The 6,000-nt window shown below is 35.6% G+C and overlaps 1 protein-coding gene across 4 annotated transcripts in view; it reads right to left on the reverse strand.

Moving 5' to 3' along the window:
- Mkln1 (muskelin 1, intracellular mediator containing kelch motifs) overlaps positions 1–6,000 on the reverse strand; it is a 316,551-nt gene that overhangs the window by 127,446 nt on the left and 183,105 nt on the right. The window lies entirely within an intron of this gene.

Genomic DNA, 6,000 nt, shown 5'->3' on the forward strand with positions numbered 1-6,000 from the left:
ACAAAAAAAAAAAAAAAAAGAAAAATCCTATTTTTGGAAAAAGTAGGAAATAATAAACTATAAAGCTGAAAACATTAAAAACAAAATTTTAAATAACAATATTAACACCAAGCATAAATATAACCACCCATCTAAAATAATATTAAAATATTGTTTCCACTGTGTGAATAAATAACACTATCTATTCAAACGCAAACATACAATAACAAAAGGACTCAGGACAGATAAAGCATATATAAGGTAGATGCAAAGTTTGTAAAAACTAGAGAGAGTACAAAGCAAAAAGAAATAACTAGGTGAAAATAATAACTAACAGAATCCAAACCACATTAATGAAATAATTGTAAATTGCAATATATCAAAACAAAAATAAAGCAAAAATGTATCAAAAGAAAAATAAAGCAAAAACCATAGTAAATATAAAAAGAAACTGACAAAACGTAGGAGAATAATGTCTTCCAGCACCTGGAAAATTAATAAACAAACGCCAATCATCTGTATGACATTAAGATTGTGATAAAAGAATAATGGTATTACGAAAAAAATGAGGAAAAAACCTGAATGGTGTGAGGTTCCAGTCATGTCATAACCTGAGAAATTAGTAAATGGATCACTACACACAAAGTTAATAGAAACATTTACAACATGTTCTAACTTGTGAAATGCCATAAGCCCATTGGAAATAGGGTAGTTGGATATCTGAGAATGAAATTCAAGAAAAATGACAGGGCTGAATAAATATGTATCTTTAGAAATGCAAGTGAAGACATTGACATAGATGGGCAATAAAATGAGGCTAGAGATGAAAAGTTTAAGGACTGCTTAAATTGTGAAGGTCCAGATGCAAAGAATCAACCAGAGGCAAGTAAAGGGAGCCAAAAATGAACACCTAGAAGGTGCAGATGCCAACTGAAGAAACTATTTTAAGAAGAAAGAACTGAAAAACTACATTAAAATGCTTCTGAAAAGACAGGGTGGTTATTTGTCTTCATATGCCTAAATGTTGCCACACACAAGGTCTTTAATAAATATTTGATGACGTGAACAAATAAATAGCACTTAAAAAATTTGGATCCACAATAGTATACAGTATATTAATTCTCAGTGGCTACATATTACTTAAAGTTCATACTAAGTTAAAATGAAATTGAAAGAAATAAAATACAGACCAGAAATAGTTCGTTGAAATTTAATATAACCAAAATTGAAATTCTGTACCTATGATTTTCTTTTAGAACTATCTCAAAGTTAGCTAATCTAGGTTGGCTTCCTCCTATGAAAATAAAATTGTAAGAAAAAATGTATAAATAAACTAATGAAACAGGTACTTTAAAAACAGACTAATAAATACAAGAGAAAAGAATCAGCCGATCAGTAGTATAAGAATGTAGCAGACACAGAAATGAAGAGAAATATCCTTAACAACTGTGCACTCCAGAGAATAAAAATTAAGGGCTTTTTAATTCCAGTTGCCAGGAATCTGTTTCTGGCAACCAAAACACTTGACCACAACACCTTTATAGGCATCCTATGACTTTGATTTATATAGTCCTACTGTCTAGAAAAATAAAAGGAAAAAAGTTCTGCAAGACAGAATTCAGAGCCAAAACCATAGCAATCAAATAGTAAATATTTACTTACCAAGATTAACTATCTCCCATATTTAAAAATGCAAAATAAGAACTAATAATTGAAAACTGGTCAAGAACTGAAAAAAAGAAAATGGGCTGGTGACTAAAATGGCTTTGTATATTTATCAAGTTAGTTTACATTTAAATGCACATTTTCATTTCTCCCAACCCTTGATAAAAACTGAAGGTTAAGAAAATGAATATCATTTTAAGCTTCTCAGACACAGACTACCAAGGCAAAGTTGTAACTAAATTCCTCTATTAGGACTGTAAAAATGTGTAATGAAGCACATGGGTAATTAAAAAATAGAATAATACAATGTTAACTTTCTCCAAGTTATAGCTCTAATTTTGCATATTTTAAAAAGTGCATATTTATATATAATACCAATTTAAATGTCAAATACAAAATGTTACAATTCATCACTAAAAGATAATTTATTGGACATTTTGGGTGTAAGTCAAGTGAGCACATCAAAATTTTATTAAACTTATACTCAAACTCTAGTAATCTTTCAAATTACTGCTCTTAAAAATAGTTAAAATGTGCCAGGTGTGGTGGCACACACCTGGAACCCCAGCACTGGGGTGGCTGAGGCAGGAGGATCATTCCGAGTTCGAAACTAGCCTGGGCTACAAAGTGAGCTGAAGGCCAGCCTGGACTGCATAATGAGAACTGTCTCAAAAAGCTAAAGGAAAAAAAGTTAAAATTAATATAAACAGCAAAAAAATGGAACATTTAACGTTGTTTCTGCTAACAGCTTCTCAGGATACTTATCCTAAGTCCAATCAATTCTAAATTGAGAGCTGCAGATAATCAAAAGCACCTCTTATTTTGATACCAAGAAAAGTCAGTCAAGCACAGTATTAAAAAGAGTGTAGAAGAATTAAGCTTGAGAATGTTTTTCTTGTAATAGGTTAAAAATACACTCATAAATCCTGTTCCCTTTTGTTGAATGATGTAATAAAACAGATCTAAATGAAATCAACTAAGAAGAGTAAGAACTCGGATCTTGGCCACTAAGAGGTTAGGTAATCCATTAGATAATCTCTTACAGTTTTAATTCTTTTATCTGCAATGTGAAGGAAAAGGTTGAGTTCTCTAATGTCAAATTTCTTCTAGCTCTAACCAAGGCAGTTAGGAAACACCTTTCATGAAGACATTTTTCAATTCCATGATTACCTTAATTTAAGGTATAATGTAAAATCACCCTCCTATATATTAGTCAATATAACACACAGGAAGCTAAAAAGTAGATCTCAAAAAAAGTAGAGAATAGAATAGTAGTTACCAGAGTCCAAGATCCAGTAAGTATATAGGGAATAGAGGAATGGAGAAAGGATAGTTCACAGGTACAGGGGTGCAGTTCGATCAGAGGAATAACTTTTAATGTTCTATAGCACAATATGATAACTACAGTTCACATCAATTAGCTGAATGCTTCAAATAGCTAGTACAGAAGACTTAGAATGCTCCCAAAGCAAATGATGCATGTCTGAGGTAATTGATAAGCCAACTGCTTTGATATTACACACTGTAGAAATGTATTGAACATCATACTGTATCTCACAAATATGTATAATTACTGTTGATTAAAAACAAAAATATATTTTAAAAGCAAATTACAATTTGAAAAAAAAAAGTAGTAAAGAAATAACACAGAATAAAGATGACATATACATTGTTGAGCTTTAAATTTACTTTAAATACTACACAATCTTTCTCCCTCCACCCACCCCGCATACTAGGGTACCCAGGACGCTCATATGGAGCTTCATTCCCAGCACCCTTTCTCCTTTTGAGACAGGATCTCACTAAATTGCTAAACTTCCCTGGCTTGGCCCAGACTTGAAATCCTCCTGCATCAGCCTCCCAGAGTGCTGGGATTACTGAGATATACAGGCATACAAGGTCCCCATTTGTGACGTTAACATTCAAATTAGAGGTGCAAAATAAGCAAGTACTCAACCTTTTCCTTCACATTGCAGATAAAAGAATTAAAACCGTAAGAGATTATCTGATGGATTACCTAACCCCTTAGTGGCCAAGATCTGAGTTCTTACTCTTCTTAGTTGATTTCATTTAGATCTGTTTTATTACATCATAAACAAGTAGAGTTGCCTACAAAATACATATTATGACAGGTGTTATAAAAAAAATAAACAGTGTGCTTCTCAAGGCCTAAAATTTAAGATACACACCTCTCTGGAAAAAAAGCAGCTACTTACATTAATTAAAAGGAGACACTCATGTAAAAATGAAGGAGAAGCCTATTCTCTACAAAGGAACCAACATATTCAAATCCTAGAAATAGAAAATAATCTAAACAAGGAAATGTGAGAACTGAATAAAGTCTGATAATGTCCTTTACAGTGTCCAAAATGTATGTAATGCAAAGAAGGCAGCCAGAGAACATTCAACAAGTGCTAACTATAGGTTCTAAGAGGATTTCAGAACCCTCTTACCAATATTCTCTTACTGTCAGAAAAACAGAAATTCACCAAGAAGAAAAACTGCAGGAAATAGAAAACCTAAGGAAAGGTAAGGTACATGTTTCACATGGGCAGAGGACAGACTTCAAAAAGTATCACAACAGCAAAATATTTTTCAAAGAGCCTCTTCAGAAAGCAAAATACTTAGAAAACATAAAAGGCAAAAATATTTTCTATTTCTCAAAAGTCCAAATTTTAAAAATACTTCACAAATGAGATGGACATGAACTACAAAGCTCAAAAACTACAGTACTCCATTCCTTCTTCCTACAGAAATTCTTCCCCTATAACTACTGGAAAACTAACTTGTTTAAATACAAGAAATTAAAACAAAAGCCCAATTAACATAGGAAAAATAGTAGGTGACATAACGCAAACACTATGAAACGTAGCCACAAAGATGATGAAAACTGTTAATTCACACTTCAAATTACCTAAAAGAAATTAAGAAAATAGTTTATTAAACAACAATAAATCAAAATTGTAACAGCTCAAGAATAGCATGACCAAGCTAGGCATAATGCCAGAACTAAAATCCCAGAACTCTTAGAGGCTGAGGCAGGGGGATCATAAATCAAGCTCAGCCTAGCTAGGTGATGTAGTAATTTAGTGAGACCTTAATCTCAAAGCAACAAAATAAAAATTAAAAAAGGCTGAGGATATGGCTGAGTATAAAACCCGAGTTCAATCCCCAGTACTGCCACATGTACACACACATGCATGCACACACAGAAAGGGGGGTGGGGACAGTAACACTGGATGATAGGACAAGCTGATAAAACTCACAAAAAAGAAAAATATTTTAAGACTAAATACAAAGGACCTCCTCAAAAAAGACTTCTTCCCTTTAAAAAGCCCAATAATGTAAAAATACGTTAAAAAGTGACCAAGAATAATGAAACAGATACAAAAAAAAGTAGCAGTCAGCGGGAGGCGGGCCCCTGGTGCCCAGGAAGCCGCACGGTGGGGTGTGCCGGCCTTTGGGGTGTCCCCCAGCCACGCAGGTGCCTGGGAGGTGGGCCCCCAGTGCCCGGGAAGCCGCATAGCCGCCGCCACGCAATCGAGTACTACCATGACACAGAGAAGCAATGACACAATTGGCCCAACACGCGCCGGCTGCGGAGGCCCGCCCATGGAAGTGCATGAATCATTCCGACATGGAGAAACCCCTGGGAATACATGCCACACAACGGGTCTCTCTTGCCCCTGCCATTGAGAACCAGAAAGGTTCAGAGTCAGCGGAGGAGCAGCTGCTGAACAAGGACTCAGAGAACATGAGAATACAGACTACGCCCAAAGACTCAGAGGTCCAGTTGACCAGGGTCACGAGAGCCCTACGGAAGCTGGAAACCAGGAGGACCTTGCGCAATACCTGGGAAAACCCCCTGGAAGCCATTCTTCCCCTGACAGTACTGGCCGCTGTGGAGGAGCGCATAGAGCTCCGGAGAGGTCTGCACCAAGATTCCTGCCGCCTGTACTGATGGTTGGGGAGAGGACACTAAGTAGTTGTGGGGTCCCAATGCAATGGGAGGCTGGAGAGAAAACGCTACAAAAAATGGCTTTTGCCCCAGACAACTCACTTGAGGTGAAAGTAAGAATTGCCTCCTCAGTATTCTATACCTGTGATGAGGAGGCGGCCAAGGAGAGAAAATGAAGAGCCCGAGAAAAGACAGTTGCTTTTGCTGTAGCACTAAGAGAAACAGACCCTACATCTGATTCTCAGGGCCCCAAGAAGAACTCAATGACTGCATTCATCTGCTACCACTGTTTTTTGTTTTTGTTTTTGTTTTTTTTTATTTTAAAGATAAAAGGAGGGAAACATTAACAGACATACAACATTTTACAACATATCACAAGCACAATACAGACAACACAG

Source organism: Chinchilla lanigera, unplaced genomic scaffold (assembly GCF_000276665.1).
Source record: "Chinchilla lanigera isolate Chin_1 unplaced genomic scaffold, ChiLan1.0 scaffold00009, whole genome shotgun sequence".
NCBI classification, from domain to species: Eukaryota; Metazoa; Chordata; class Mammalia; order Rodentia; family Chinchillidae; genus Chinchilla; species Chinchilla lanigera.